The 17,437-nt window shown below is 41.0% G+C and overlaps 1 protein-coding gene across 3 annotated transcripts in view; it reads right to left on the bottom strand.

The window, feature by feature from the left end:
* The window catches only part of EPHA5 (EPH receptor A5), a 336,440-nt gene that overhangs the window by 216,497 nt on the left and 102,506 nt on the right, over window positions 1-17,437 (bottom strand). The gene's annotated exons all lie outside the window — the stretch shown is intronic.

The following is a 17,437-nucleotide window of genomic DNA, read 5'->3' as shown; positions in this document are numbered from 1 at the left end:
TAGCAAAAGATGTTGTCACTGATCCAAAAAAAAAAAATATATTTGCACCTTAAGACTTTGAAGGTTCATTTAATAAAAAATGCATTCTTGCACAGCTACTTATGTCTTTTGAAGATGCCAATATTAGAAAAAAAAATCCCAGACACCTGTACTTCTTCAAATTTCAGAGTTACATGTTTTCACCTTGAAAGCTCGCATATATACACATAGTAAAAATATACCATCCAAAAATATACCATCCATGACTTTTATTTACTACTTCTATTAATTTGAGTTTTACCATTTAGTTGGCCATAATGCTAACATACTATGTGACATTAACAAAACCCAGCTCTCCCTTAGTCACCAAATAATGAATTCTTACTGAATTATGTATAAATTTAAACTCAGTCCATGTACAGGAGATACAGGCGAGAAGTCAGTTTCAATTCAATAAGTAAGGACAGGGAAAAGGTAAAAAGCAAAAATGTAAATCATTATAGTAAAAGTTTACTGTACACATTATTTCTTCTGAACTTCCATTTTCTTTCTTTCTTTTTTTTTTTTTTTTTTTTGCAAGAAATGCTAACATTCACTCTATATTTGGTGAAGGAACTACTACACTATGTGTGGCTACTGGATCTCTTCATCCTGAAACATTCTCCTATGATTCTTTTTAGCCCTTTCTGAGGCTGTTTATTTCTGATGCAAAAAAGAGTTAGCGAGAACTCACCCAAGGGGCAACTCAGCTACTGATTCCAAGTCAGGCTGTGTGAGGGTGGGTATGGAAAGTGGGCAGCCTTTGTCCAGGAACCCTCACATTAGGCTTCATAGTAATTGTCTGTACTGGGCCAACAAACCAGGATCCCGTATGGGCACCAGTTTGTGTCCCAGTGGCCCCACTTCCCATCCAGCTCCGTGCTTGTGGCCTGAGAGAGCAATGGAGGATGGCCCAAAGCCTTGGGACCCTGCATCCACATGGGAGATCCGGAGGAGGCTCCTGGCTCCTGGCTTCAGATCTACACAGCTCCGGCCACTGGGGACACTTGGGAAGTGAGTCAACGGACTAAAGATCTTACTCTCTGTCTCTCCTCCTCTCTATTGGCCTTTCCAATAAAAATTAACAAATCTTTTAAAAAATAATACATAAGCAAAAGATTGAAATCTACATGAAAAAATGCTTTAAGTCTGTATGCAGGCACACAAAGATGAATTAGGAAACAAATTCACACCAATAGTGGTTTAAAGAGATCCTTAAAGCATTCTAAGAACAAACCACAAATCACCAAAATATTCATTTACCCATCTGTAACAGAACCAGAAAACAAATTCAGTTGCTTTATTTTGACTTTTGACTTTCACGTATTCTACATTCTAACACATTGTTCCAATCTGGGCTACTTCCCCTGGTACAGAGGGGCTCACAGAAGTGGCTTCACAAATGGCAGCAGCCGACTCTGTGAGCCTGCACACGATCCTGGAGCTGAACTGTCATGGAAGAGTCAAGGGCTGAATGAAGATTGTTAAGTAAGAAAACTAACACAATATCCACAGAGCATATTTTTTTCAGTTTGGCATTGTTTAGTCTGCATACATCTGGAAACTTTTTATGATTTTCCAAGACATTACAAAATAATCTAACAGGAAAAAAAGAACAAAACCTTGGGAAAATACATTCAAACTAATTCTCCAAAGTTTAGTAATTTATTCTTTGCATATAAGCTTTTTTTTTAACCCAATTTCAGCTCATGTTGTTTTTTAAACAAACCCAAAAGAATATGCTGATTTTGATGAATGTGTACAAGCTTCACCAAATCCTACTGATATCTTAAAATGTGAGAAAGATTGGTTACCTAGAGAAAAGATCAGCAGCCAGCTCCCCTGGTGAAATACACACACACACACACACACACACACACACCCCTACCTTTCAGCTGACACATCAGTTCTGAGAAAGCATAAAGCCAATTTGATGGCAAGAGTGGAGATCTGTTATTTCACCACGTACCAGATTAAATGAAACAGGCTCAAGAGATCCCACAAGAACTATTATGATGTCAATAAAATGTTGTTCTGAGTGGCAGGACTAAGCCAGGGGCAGCTCACAGCTCTCCACTGCAAGGCAGGCCTGGTGCTGAACACACTAAGAGAAAAGTGGGGCTCGGCTAGAACCACCCTCCCCACACCTTATATCATTTGTTTCCCTTTGAAAAAAAAACCTATAGACCAATTGAGGATCACGTATTTGAAAACACGACTTACTTGAAAAACAGGTAACAATAGTGTTCTGATACAAATTTGTATCCAGTAGAATTTTCTAAGATAAAATTCACTGTGATAAATTTCAACCATTTTATTTATTTTTCCCCAACCATCCTTTTTCTTCTTCATTTACTAATGAAAAAACATTTTTCATTTTATCATCTGCCTAAATCAGCAGAAAGGCTCATTCATACAGACATACAAAGCACACACAAAAAAACAGAGACGTAAGTTTGACAATTACTTCAGAAATAACCCACAGGGACTTGCAGGAAGACACCTGCACTGGCCATTTCCACAGCTGCCCGCCCCCGCAATGGGCGGGGCCCTGCCTGCTGTCCCGCCCCCCCGCAATGGGCGGGGCCCTGCCGGCTGTCCCGCCCCCCCACAATGGGTGGGGCCCTGCCTGCTGCCCCCCCCGCAATGGGTGGGGCCCTGCCTGCTGTCCCCAGCAATGGGCGGGGCCCTGCCTGCTGTCCCATCTTAAGGAGCACACAGTGAAGTCTGCTCCTTTCTGGCAGGAATACACCTGTTTCACGCGCAGTTCCTATAATTGCTCCCAGCTCCAGCTACCGTGAGGCTGCTCTGCAGTCTCTCCACGACACTGTGTTTCACAGAGATATCACGGGCTCTTCATCTTTAATAAATATTAGCCAGCAGCTGAACCTGGCAGGTGCTGCTGTGGGGTGAGAGCTTGCAAACACAGAGGGGCTTGTGAGAAATCTCCCATAGGTTTGCAGATGAATCATGTGTACTAGGATGCCTTCCAGCAAGAAAAATTGTGCTGGAAATGTCAGGGACTTCTAGAATGACTTTTCCCTACAGCTTAGAGCTACAAAACACCCATTTTAAATAGGTTGGGCAATTGCTGGCAGTTTTCTCTTACAGGGTTGATTTCTGACAGGATAAAAACGTCTTCATCGCTGAAAATATAAATGTTTTATGTGAGAATATTTGTTTGTTTTTAGAGATTTATTTATTTTCATTACAAAGTCAGATATACAGAGAGGAGGAGAGACAGAGAGGAAGATCTTCCATCGGATGATTCACTCCCCAAGTGAGCCGCAAAGGCCGGTGCTGATGCGCAGATCCGAAGCCAGGAACCAGGAACTTCTTCCAGGTCTCCCACGCAGGTGCAGGGTCCCAAGGCTTTGGGCCATCCTCGACTGCTTTCCCAGGCCACAAGTAGGGAGCTGGATGGGAAGTGGAGCTGCCGGGATTAGAACCGGGGCCCATATGGGATCCTGGGGCGTTCAAGGCGAGGACTTTAGCCGCTAGGCCACTGCGCCGGGCCCAAATGTTTGTTTTAAAATGATTACTCTACCCAACACAGCAACCAAGGAGCAGTGCCGCTGCTGCTGCATAACAAGCTCACCAGCTCAGCCCGGAAGTACTAAGGGCATCACCTCTGAACACTCCTTCCACTCACAGCCAGGATTCCAGTCCAGAGAGAGGGCTGATTTTTTAGGGTGGCAACACAGCAGGCAAGTGTGAAGTCTTACAGTACATTGAACCTGTAATCTGAAGCATACTGATCTGAATCAAGTGACTGTTTCTATCAAATACCTCCACACCACCAACAAAAAAAAAAAACCTTCAGAAAACGCAAAATGCTCTTTGAGCCACTGCCAATGCACCTGCCTTTTCATACAGGATCCATCTAAAGAAAATGGCGCATGGAGCCAGGTGTCTGCTTTGCTTCTCCTTAGGCTACTTCCTGCCTAGTTGAGTTCCCCTCTCTCAAACAGCGCCTAGTCAATTTTTCTGCAACCAAAATGTAATATTCACTCTACACAAAAAGGATGAGGATTTTTGTTCTGTGTTGTCAAGATCTTTTCAAAACAACTTTACTCTGAAAATTGCAGCACCTTCCCATTATGACATGCATAATGAAATTATTACAGAGAAATGTTTACCATCGTTGCAATAAACATCCTTGCTTGTTTATTGTAACAAGCCTACGTGTCATTTGCGGAGCCTGTTTTGGGCATCATACCGGAAGCCAGTGGTTTTTCTTTAGATTCCAACTCACTGTCAGCCTTCCATGCCCGTATCCCAGCTGCCTTTTAAGTTTCTGGAAAGGAAAACAAAACCCTAAAAGGTAACCCAATCATGCCCAGCTTAAGCCTGTTCATTTTCACATAAGGATCCTGGCTAATACTTCCTGTTGTTGACTAGCTCAAAGAATATGCTGAAGATAAATGAACTAATGTAGAATACAGAGCCGGACCTTCAGTTTTTTGAAACAAATGTTTCTGTCTCACATGCGACCTTTTGGTGTTGGTTTAATGACATCTTGTTGACTGTTCACAGAACCTCTTGAGATCCTTTGTCTTCCCATTCATGGTTTAAATTGGTGAGTCATAATCCCTATATTGGAGCGAAAATCTCATATCGAAGATGTCACTCCACGCCATTTTCACCAGTAATTATAAGGCAGTTATTGACACCAATAGAATGTAGAAATTCAAACTGGTGCTATCTCAGATGACTCCTGAACACCTGAAATCGCGGAGAAAGAACTTCCTCAATATATCCTGCCACACTGTTAAACCCAAAAACGTACATATTAAAACAACAGCCACTTAATATTCCTGTTTTCCAAAATCAAATTAGTTTTCTAAAATACACTTTTCTAAGATGGGGAAATTTGTTCTCAGGTGCCTGTACACACGGCAGCTGCACAGTCAGAGCGCCAAACACTGTGTTAGGCAATGTGCCAGCTTGGGTACAAACTACTGATGTTATCCACCGTCACAGACAGGGGTGTTGCGTGGCCACCCTGGGTGGCGAGGGAGCATCCCCTTGTCGCTCCACTAGAAGCATGCGCAGGGAGCGGGCAGACAGAAGGCAAGGGGCTGTGCCATGGCAACACTCAGCCGGTGGGTGTGTTTCTGAACCTGACCTGCTCACAGTGGCCCACTGCTTCAACAGTCACCTCCTACTCTCTCACATAAATGCGGAGATACAGTCAAAGCAGAAAAGCGTGAGCAACAGGAGCATTCAGTGGCTGAAATTAAGACACACTGTATTGATTTAAATTCTTGTACCGCCTCAACTCGGCACCAAGTCCGCGTGCTTCCATTACACTAAAAGCCAAATACACGTATTGATCTGTGGTAGACTTCTTGGAAACCGGGGGGGTAGAATGAACCACAAAAGGTTGAAGGGAAACCATTCTAGGAAATAATTTTTAAGCAAGATTGATATGCCAGAAAATTGAAGGTAAACATCAGTGCTTGGAAAGAACTGCTTTGTTGCTCTCTCTGGAACGGCACCTCTCCCCATCGCCACTGGGGAGTCATTTTCGAAGATATTTTTGGTGACCATCCAGCATGACAATCTTCACAACGAACTTGATCGATAACTGGCTTCTAGTGAACCATGGTTATCAGAAAGGCGGTTATCTTCAGCCACACAGCTCTTCTTGCCAATGATTATCTGGGACTTCAGTCAAATTTCAAGGTCATTAGGTATCATTTAAAGAAAGAGTGAGAACCACTTGGCCTGCAGGCATGCCATTTTTGGGTTATATTTCTCAAGTATGATCAAAATAACACTGACTGCCTATCAGTTCAATTGTAATTTTCAACAAAATGTTCCAGGTTTTTTTAATTTGACAAAATTAATATGACTAATTTCTAAATTTCCTCCTCTAACCGAGAAGTACTCTTTTACTTATTATTGCATAAGATTTTATTTAAGTGTTAGTTCTTAAAGTTCTGCTTCTGGATTGTTCTTGTATATTTCGGAGGCTTTTAGGGGCTCTCCAAAATAGCACTGGATGTCAATTGGACTGCGTGCATACGGTTAGAGTATACTGCAATGCCCTCAAGTCTGGAGGGAAGGAACGTATTTCATTTCTTGAAACCAGACTTACAAATACTAATACACAAAACTTCAGATGACTGAGTTGTGCTCATGGGAAGTTCAAATAATATATTTGTAACAGAATTTTGCAACTCTGCTTCCTTGCGTAGGGAGAAACCTAATGGTCATCATTTAAGGGAGTCAGAGAGAACACACACACAGCAATTCTCAGGAAGAATGCTGCTTTGTTTTTTTTGCTTTTTCCTCTACTGCTCCGGTTCTCAAAAGGGAAGCTTATAATATAGAACTCTTCAACAAACATAAGAGATGGTCTAGTTTAAAGATGCCTTGGTGTATGCGCTGACATCTCAAACGCCTTCAAGACATGAAAGATACTGCTGCGTGAAACAGAGTGTACCTGACATGGTTTTCAGTTAAAACACCATGATGGAAGTAAAGAATACTTTCAGGTACATGTGATCTATACTCGTGTCGTCATGGAGCTATCTGGCTGATATGTGCTTTAGGGTCCCATTTGGCAGGGTTGCCCTCTGTCTAAAATGATATGAATTTTACTCCTCAGTTGCTGATACAGGCTGATGGTGATGAAGGCTGCATTGATACCTCTCATCAGGTAACATTTACATGTTCAGAGTGGCCTTGAGTTCCTTCCATTTAGAATTATCCCGAGACACGCCAGCATTTTAGTATCTTTTGGTCACAGGAAACATGCAGTTCGGACAAGAATGTAATTATTTTTCCAAAAGATCAAGTGGGAAGAGATTACATTATACTTAGGTTTTAATCAACTCAAATTCAGAAATAATTAAAATAAAGCCCACAAAATTGAAAGATTTATAGGGAAATGATCCTAAATATCACTCTTATGGGAATATAAGGATGAATCAGCACATGTAGCAGAAAATAACAAAACCATATCTCTTATTTCTAATCAGTGCGGAAACTAAAGACTCAAAGCAAGCACGTTTTGGTAAAAGTATTTAAGAATTAGCACATGCAAACACGCTTAGCTTTTAACTGGAAGAAAATCCCTATTCCTTTCATTTCGATCTTACTGAAAATCTGTGGGTGATAAGACTTTCCTGTGTGCATGTATTTTTATTCTTATTGTTTTCCATGATGCAGTTCTGTAATTTTAGGACTCCTCCCCACCACTTGTGGCTAAAACATGATTCTCTTGTAATGATATGGGGAAAATTATTCACGGGGAGGGATGAATAGTGTTGAGTGATGAGAGATTTTTCTCTACAAACTGAAACAGATTAAGGATCATAGTATGAATTCAGAAGGCATCCACTGAGAAAAGCCCAAAGCTAACAAGAAAAAAAAAGACAACATATTGTACAATTACTAGAACAATTCCATTCCAGCCATTTTTGTATCAAACGCCTTGTTGAAGGACCTGGTTCTAATTGAAATAAGCTGGCTTGTGTTCATATTCACCCTACTTACCCTTGCTAGGCTTCCTTCATTTTTAAACAAACACAAAGACATAAAAGTTTACTTCATTCTAGAATTTGCCTTTGCATCTGCCTTCACCTGCTGATTCTGCATCACAAACACACCAGCAGAACTGCTTTTCCCTAAAGGTCAACGGGAAGTGCTCTTAGGGGACCAGAATAGACACAGAACTTTAAAATACAACAATGCACCCCAGTGGTGCTGCCGTCCAACCCAGGCTTTGCATCAAGTACTACACCACTTCAACTAACCTTCCTCCTGTAGATCCTATCAAGCAGTGGGAAACTTATCTTTTCACTCCATTATCCATAAAGTCACCTCATGTTTTCTTTTTCCATTATATCATTTTAGAAGCATGGACAGAAGACAGCAGAGTTCAATTTCGATCTGCACAATTTCTGTTACTATCAATTGAAATGCTTTTTAGCTGTATGTAACAGTTCTTTAAAAAAATCATTCTGTAGAATAATTGGTATTCTTGTGAAATTTTACACATTTTGAGAGATTTCTCACCCTACAAAAGCATATAAATATCACCTCTGGTGGGAAAAAAAAAATGCAGTATTACCAGGATTTAGCAATGCTTTGGTATATGGGTTGACATTAAATAAGCTTATCGAAACGATATCTGTCTACTGACTGTCCTATTCCTCGGTGCTGGTATTTCAAACATGGTGCTCTCCATTGAAACTGATCCCCTCACATATTCCTTATTTAATTGATGACCTAATTTTGCAGACTTGTATCCAAAATTAAATGTGATAGTGGTCTGTAAATTTCCTTGCATTACAGAGACTCTAGGATCAAATAGTACACTGTTAATTATGGAGTCCTAGCAGAAATATGAGAGAACTTCGAAAATGCCATGGCAAAATGAAATTAAAAGATAATGTGCATTTTCGATGAACTTTAAACTCTTCATATGGAGATATTTTGCAGGGAGCCACCTCAAACTATTTCCTCCCAATTGAAATGTACTGGCTCTTGATGGAGCTTCTCTAAAATTAACTCCAACAAACTATGGCTCTTGACAAATTACCTTTCCACAGACAGACTTTTTAGGAGACAGGTTTCAATATCAATAGTGGCCCATTTACTAAATCAGAGTTAACAGAACCTAATTTTTACCATTATGCAATAATGTGAAAAAAGTAGTAACTTCAGAACCTAATATTTTCAGCCAAATTTCATTTCTGTAAGTCTTCTTAAGCCTTCACAAAGTATTTTAAATCCTACACTTCTACTCTTGCAAAAGAAAGAAGCCTGGGAACTCAAAATTTTAAAAGATACATCAATGATTTTCATGAAAATTAAATAATTTCCAGTATCATCTTAAGTCAATTACCCTTTGCTTACACTCCAATCGATCTTAATCCAGTACAGCATTTTTTGTCAATCTATATGACTAAAAATATAAGGTTTTATTCATTATGTTCATAATGCATAGTTCAAATAATATTCTGCTTTTAGGAACTGTGCAAAACCTGCACTGTGTCAGCTAAAACAGATTAGTGGTGACTCTGCAAGCAACAAGATATTCCCCAAGGTTAGAAGAAGTCATACTTTACTGAACACATATATAGAGTAAATTCATTTCCAGTGATGACAACAGAGTCAAAAATAGGCTTGAAAAGGCTTACGTATGTTAGAAATACAAACTAACAAACAGTAACTGCAGAATTACTTTGAATAAATATTAAGTATTTGTAAGTTTATACCTTTAAATAAATTATGAGCTTTTTTACTTCCTACTAACAATACGATCATAATGAGGAGGCTGCATTTATCTCATTTTATCCTTTATGATGTGACATTTTATTAGGCCAATTCTTGTGTTCCAACCTTGAGTTTTCCAAATTTGTTCAAAATATCTTTCAGACTTGTCTTTGATAATCCCACAGTCCCACGCATTACAAAGCGACCTCTGTGGGGGCTCCACTTTTACAACAGGGAAATATGATAATTAAGAGCTTTTTGCCTCTATTTTCTCATGGCTGTGTAACTTGGAAAACAATGGAGTCTCCTCTGTCTGTTTAGCAATTCCATTCAAGTAACAAAGATGTTCAGAGCCCATGTCACACAGTATAATAACAGTCTAAATGGATTAAATTGCAGTGTGTATTAAACACACAATTCTCTCTGGCAGGTGTACACAGAGATTTTGCAGGGCACCACTTAGCACTCTTCATATCGAGTAGCAACTCCCAAAGTGACACCTCACACGGCTCCTCAAAAATCCTCTCCCAGAAGGAACTTTCTGAAACATCTTTCCCTTAGAAATGGTTTCAGGAAATAAGCCACAATGTCAGCGGTGACTCTGTTACTAAATTAATTTTAGTCTTTCTTCAATTCTACCCACCCCCTTTTTCTTTTCTTTTCTTCATTCCAATTTTTTACGGAAATCCAGAGAGGCAGCACAGTGCTGTAAGTGCTATTCCAACTTCGTTTTCGGCAGAGATGCTAAGAGCAGGTGCCCTAAAGACCTGAGGTTCCTGGAAACATCTGCTGATCAGCAACGCCTCCTCCCGGAAGTGGCAGTGCTTGTCCAGACTGTCCCATTCACATCTTCAACAGCAGTGAAATGCAACTGACAGGTGCTAATTACTATACACTTCTTCTTTTCTCCCTTTGTACCAAAATACTAGCATCATTAAAAACCATTTTGAATATACAATGGTTTCATCAAAATATGAACGTTGGTGATTCATTTCTTATTATGATACTTTGGTGAAGAGATTATATAGGTCTTGCATACTTAATGTCAAAGAACCACACTGACAATGAACAAAATCTTGAAAATAATCAGAGTACTATGAAAACAAAGCAGCAAAAATTTTGCTTTCATAGATAATTTCAAGAGAAAATTCTTGTTATTTTGTGAACAAATTTTGTTTCTTAAGGTACTTTTTAATGAAGCATGCATGAATGAACTGGGTAGACAATTTACCACTCTCAGTGACTTATTCATTACTCGTCCTTCACTAGTCAACAGGGTTACTGGTGATTCTCTCTGTTTTAATACCTGCTCTTGAAATGGCCATGGTAGGTCAGGTGGACATGATCATAGCAAACCCATGTTTTGCACAGGGGAAGTGCCGGCACAGCTATGCTGACATGAAAACATTAAGCTGGACCTCAGTTGTGCACTCTGTAGACACAGTCGAGAGAGAGCCTGGACAAACTGAAGAATCAATGTCAGTATGACATTCTCTCTGAAAAGTGGATGGAACTCAACTGCAGCATTTTTTTTTCCAAATGATGCATACAAAAATTCAGCATGCAAAAACCAATGAGTAAATCTCTAAAGCACATTTTTCAATAAATACTGAAGACAGCATACGATGGCACGCTCCATATACATCCAGAGAAGCTAGAAATTCACATCAGTGGATCCTCCTCCTCTGGGGCGCTAGAGAACTCCTTCTGTACATTCTGCTGTTTTTAAATTGATGTCCTTGACATCTTGTCTTCTGTCCCTTGCAGCGCAGACTCTGCCCACTGATAAACTACTGTTCTCCAAATGGTTTTCAGAAGTCAGTAAGGCACTGGCTAGTTTTCATTATAAAATCTTAATGCAGGTGAGAGTTATACTTGCATTTGCAAAGAATTGATATTGGAAAACTATGTTCTCTTTTTTAGTTAAAAATATATTTAACTCCATTAAAAGTCTCTTTTGCCACGTGTAGAATTTGTGGTTATAAACAACTCCACGTTGCTTTTCTAGAGGAAAAGTGTCTTTGTACTCAAGGTGGCCAGTGTGTCTTTCAAAAACCTTCTGAACTGTGCTGGTGGTAGAGTGCTCATGAGGGAGGTGAAACACCTTTTCAAGCATGATTCCAAGAGCAGTTGTCAAGGAGGAATATGAGAAATACGCTTATCTTGGTCAAGCCATGAGTGTAACAATTCAATCTGCAGAACTTTCAGAGACCCAAGCCAAACGTATCTTCCAAATACAGTCCATCTGGTGTAACTGTCCATAATCACAATTATTTCTTGTGATATGCAAGATTAAATTCACTCCAGAGTTGTCTTGAAATACCAAATAATCATATATAATATTTAGACTGCAACTCTAAATATCAATTGAAATACCATCTTTTTTTTTTTAAGATTTATTCATTTTATTACAGCCAGATATACAGAGAGGAGGAGAGACAGAGAGGAAGATCTTCCGTCCGATGATTCACTCCCCAAGTGAGCCGCAACGGGCCGGTGCGCGCCGATCCGAAGCCGGGAACCAGGAACCTCTTCCGGGTCTCCCACGCGGGTGCAGGGTCCCAATGCATTGGGCCGTCCTCAACTGCTTTCCCAGGCCACAAGCAGGGAGCTGGATGGGAAGTGGAGCTGCCGGGATTAGAACCAGCGCCCATATGGGATCCCGGGGTTTTCAAGGCGAGGACTTCAGCCGATTGTCTTAAAACACAGTATGAGGGCTGGGGCGATGGCGTAGTGGTTAAAGTCCTCGCCTTGAACGCCCCGGGATCCCATATGGGCGCTGGTTCTAATCCCGGCAGCTCCACTTCCCATCCAGCTCCCTGCTTGTGGCCTGGGAAGACAGTCGAGGACGGCCCAAAGCTTTGGGACCCTGCACCCTCGTGGGAGACCCGGAAGAGGCTCCTGGCTTCGGATTGGCTCAGTTCCAGCCATTGTGGTCACTTGGGGAATGAATCATCAGACAGAAGATCTTCCTCTCTGTCTCTCCTCTCTGTATTTCCGCCTTTCCAATAAAAATAAAATAAATCTTTAAAAATAAAACACAGTATCATCTATTTAATAATAAAAGGAATAATCTGGGTGTTTGTCAGGGGTTAAATATGTATTACTTTAATGATCAAAATTAACAGGTTTCTTTTTAAAGATATAATGGACTATTAGCATTCAGGGGATTTTCTTTTAAATGATATGTGGCAGTACTTGAAGAGATGGATGAAATGAGCCTTAACATTTTATTATTAAGCAGCAAGTAGAAATGAGAAGAATAAGGTACGTTTGACCTATATAAAGAGAGGCATGCTTCTCCAACCACTGAGCTTATCATCTGTCCCTTTCTAAAGGCGACCGCCACAAGAAGCCATGTTTTCATGAAAGCTGATTTCTGAGGTCTAACACACAAGGCGCATAACAGTTCTGTCAGTACCAGGTCCTTTATGTGACAATGGCCCCATAATGTTTAGACACAGCTAAAATATCCACTGACACCCTAACCATTCAGCATGGTAGCACGATGCATTCCTCGGGTGTTTGTGAAGACGCCAGAGTGAAAGTGTAGCTTAAGGAATCGTGTATGATTACACAGTACCTGATAATGACAATGAGCTAGTAAGATACTGGCTTGCGCATTTACCCCCTCAGTGCTTTTAAATGCTGCTTCAGAGTGTACTCCACTGTGAGTCAGCCTCACACAAGTTCTTCAGGTGCTATTCCAGCAGAAGGCATTGTTGCCAGAGACGACAGCTCCTTGGCTGGTCCCATCCCCAAAGACTTTCCTGCGGGATGAAATACGAAGACAGCAACACTGTGTGGGCCTAAGGTGAGTGTGTCTTCGGGTTTTAGTTCTTAACAACAACAACAACAACACACACACACACACATAAACCTTGACAATCAAAAAATGCAAAATACAAAGAAATGTAAAGAGCAATGGTATCAGGAAACTACCGTTGTCCAGCTATACAGTATGTTTGTTTCTAGCTGTTACTACATTACATTCAAAAGTTTTAAAAATTTGAAGAGCTTATAAAAAAGCTACAATATCCAATTTTTTAAAGGAGAAGAAAATGAAGTCTAATTTAGCCTTAATATCTAGTGTTCCTATACTATCCTGGGACCAGCACTGTGACATACTGAGTTGAGCGGCTACCTGGGACAACAGCATCCTCTGTGAGCTCCAGTTCTTGTACTGGCTGCCTGACCTCTAATCCAGCTCCATACTAACGGCCTAGGAAGAGCAGGGGGAGGCGGACCAAGTGCCTGGGCTCCTGCCACCCAGTGGGAGACCCAGATGATGCTCCTGGCTCCTGGCTTCAGTCAGACCTAACCCTGGCTATCTGAGAAGTGAAACAGCAGTTGGGAGAGGTCTTTCTCTTTCTCACTCTCTCTCTCTTTTTCTTTCTCCCTGCCCCCTCCATTTATATATAATATATAATATATACTATACATGTAACTGACTTTCAAATAAATAAACATTTTTTAAAATCTACACTAATGTAATGTCTGATCCTTCCCCATTTTCTCACATTCACTCCGCAGGTTCCATTAAAGGCCAATGCCGCACACAGCTGCATCACCTGTCCTGTTTTCATCACATTTTGCAGTTACAGTCCCCACAGTGCTGAACAGAGTAACTTACACAGGCTCACAACCTGGGAGCACCAGGTGAGCAGTAAGCTCATTCAGACTTACACACAGGATGTTCACACCACAAAAACCACCCATCCACGCAGCTCTCAGGATCCACCCCCGTTTGCAAACAATGCATGTATTTTCAGTCACAAGGGAATGCACTGTTTAATATTTGGGAAAGGGTCTGAATTTTCTGTGCAAATTTGAGTTTCTTAACATTGAACACTAACATACCGAACTTCTACAAGTTACATTTCCAAAGAGCTCTGAATTGTAAAAATTAATAGATTGTAACAAGAATTCCAAAATTATGATAAGCATTCCATGTTAGAAATATAACTTTTCAAAATAATGAATATAACATTTAATTTAAGTCAACTTCCTTCCCAATCATGTCAATTTTGAATTAATAAATCCCTATTTAAAACAAATGGTTCATGGATTCTTTTTGCTTTATTCTTTCTCATTATCTACAGCCAAAATATCTTTAAAAGTGCATTCTTCCCCTTACGAAGATGCTGCTAGGTTCCCTGTAGAAATAAAACCATAACATATCAATTATTTTTCTTGTGAGGCAAATATTATCGTGTGCAGGTTTCTGAAGAAAAAATAAATACTTTTTAAGGAAAGGAAAAAAAATTAAGGGAATCCTTAAAGCTTAGTTATTTTAAGAAATGTTTCTGTGTTGATTTTACCAATTTATCTGAAAGAAAAGGTGACAGGGAGACAGAGAAAAAATGATTTCTCATTTGCCGCTTCACTTTCCAGAGCCTGAGGACAACCTGGCCTCCTCCAGGAGAAGGTACTCCAGCCCCGGAAGCCTGGCCCACGCTCAGGGCGCATGTGAGCAGACAGCTGAAGGCCAAGTGCAGGCACAACTCAGGGCTCCCGGCAGGGTGCGGGTTACTAACCTAGGTAGGTAAGCTAAAGCTCAGTGCCAAGCTCCCCGTGTTTCTTGTCAGGGTTCACTCACTGGGAACCATTAAAGAAACAAAACAGTGGGTGAGGGATTTCCCATGGCTGTATTACGACTCCACCCCTACACACCAGTGGCACTTCCTCAGCTTCAGCTCAGAGCGCACCGAAGTGGTACCAGTCTTCACAGGTTTTTGCTCTACAGTCATTTTCCAATTGATTTTCAAGTATGTACTGTTTATAGAGGTAGTAATTTCATTATTAGTGATAATATCATCATAGTGATTTCGTTATTTGATCATTTTAATCTATCATTATCCACCGGGCAGGCACATTACAGGTGCACATCTGGTCTAGAGGCAGAACGGAAGCGCCATATTTAATGTGAAACCTCAGGGCTGGTGTGGTGGTGCGATAGGATAACCCCTCACCCTGAGGCGCCAGTATCCCGGCCCAGCATTCCCAACCTCGCAGCTCTGCCACTGAGCCAGATCTTTGCTCATAGCCTGGAAAGGCAGCAGAAGGTGACCCAAGGCCTTGGAAACCAGCAGTCCTCTGGGATACCTGGAAGAAGCTCTTGGCTCCCCGCTTTGAATCATCTCAACTGACCACCGCAGGAATATGGGCAGTGAAAGATGGAAGCTCTTCCTGTCTCTCTCTCTCTCTGTAAAATCTGTCTTTAAATAGACAAATCTTTCAAAAAAAAATAAAACCAAGACTCACATGTAAAAGATTATATGCACGAATCATCCCAATAGAGGGAAAGCATGTGGATGCTTAGCGCAAAAAACATTTAACGACTTCATCACTTTTAATAATATAATGAACCTTATACTAGTTGCAAAAGCTACAGTAATTATGGCTGCAAACCCGTTTCTTTTACAAAGAGTTTCAGGTTATGGATATGTACAGTATAGGGCTATGTACATACAAAGTTAGAAATGACAATAAAATTAGGAGAGAATTCATTCATGCTCATTATGTATATACTCATATTTATCACAATTCTGAAAGCTCACTTGAATATCTTTTAAACTATTCAGACACATAGCATGAAAAAATAATTCTGAAGTGCAATACTCAAGTAAGTGACAATCTATTTAAATGTCATTCCTACCAAGAAGAGAAAACAGTTTAACACCTCGTCACTTGTGGATCCAAACCTAAGAATATTACACAGCCGTTAGATGCCACCTTGTCAGGGAATACTGGATGCCTCCGTACCACTCCAACATTTATGTAAATACAATCATTGACTTGGCTCTCTTAAAATCCCTGCAAATTACAACGGGCTCTCCGGAATCTCACCTTCAGTTCAAGAGCAAAGTTAAGGGAATTGTGCTGCTTGAAAGAACTGCTTTTCCACAGCAGTTTCCCTGCTAGAAAGAACTTAACACCATAGGGGTATAATTTGGATGAAGACTATTCCACAAAGAAAACACGAACTTTCCCCTAGGAAAGGAAGGGTTGCTCGCCACTAAAAAGGACAAATCCAAGAGAGGGGGAGAGAGCTGGGGAGAGAGAGAATGAATGAGACCAGAGCGATCTTAGGAGGGAGCAATGAGCAGAGACAGGCCAACCAGAACATGGCAGCAACTCCATGAGCAACATTTCAACAGAACCGCCAGAACTGGGCTGTCCCCCTGCACCTCCAGAGATCACGACCCCAGAGAGGGCTGCTCAGAACCTGGGCACGGAGGAGAGCCACAGTTCGGGCTCCCAGGACGCTGAGTCTTCACCATGTACTGCCCTTGGGTGCTGAGTGTTTGCCTGCAGGCCCCTCTCTACATCCGGCTCTCTGCCACCTCCCTGGCTCAACATGGAGGGGGCCGATTCCCTGCCCTCCTTCCACTGGCTGACACTGGCTCTTCAGTTCCTGAAGCTTTTCCCAAACGCTCTTCTGCAAAGCATGAAAAGATTACCGGGGCTTATTTTCTCACCTGAATGGTGCTAATTCTTCCTTCCTGCTTCCAAGGAAAGAATCAAGCACACAAAATCAGATTTAGTCCTCAATCTTAAAAAATCTGCTACAAATACCGCGTTTTGCCGATCGGCGTTTTAAAGCTTGGCCAATTTGCTAATAATTATACACTATAAGAGTTGTAATGATTTGATGACTATTTTTAATTGTACTTGATAGGAGTGATTTTGAATGTCTTTTTAAAGATTTATTTGCTTGTTTGTTTATTTTCTCTAAAAGGCGATTTTAGAGAGAGGAGACACAGAGGTTTTCTTTCACTGGCTCATTTCCCAAACAGCTGTGAAAACCAGACCTGTGCTGATCTGAAGCTGGAAGCCAGGGGCTTCTTCCTCGGTTTCCCACAAGGGTGCAGGGCCCAGTCACCCAGTGCATCCTCCGCTGTTTCTCTTAGCAGGGAGCTGGATCACAGGTGGAGGACTTGAACCAGCACTCATTACAGGAAGCCGGCACTGATGGCAGAGATTATCCTGTTAGGTCATCTTACTGGCACCAAATATCTTCTCATCGGATTACTGAGAAGCACCTGGGCACGTGCGTGTTTTCATCCTGAAATATAATTGTCTTTTTTTACTTGTACCCTTTGTGTAGTGGATCATTATAACGTAAACTTAAAATGTACCTCAAATATAGCAATATCCCTCCTAAATATAGCACACCCCTCCTAAA

The sequence above is a fragment of the Ochotona princeps genome, chromosome 7, assembly GCF_030435755.1.
Source record: "Ochotona princeps isolate mOchPri1 chromosome 7, mOchPri1.hap1, whole genome shotgun sequence".
NCBI lineage: Eukaryota > Metazoa > Chordata > Mammalia > Lagomorpha > Ochotonidae > Ochotona > Ochotona princeps.
This window is presented reverse-complemented; position numbering and strand designations above follow the sequence as displayed.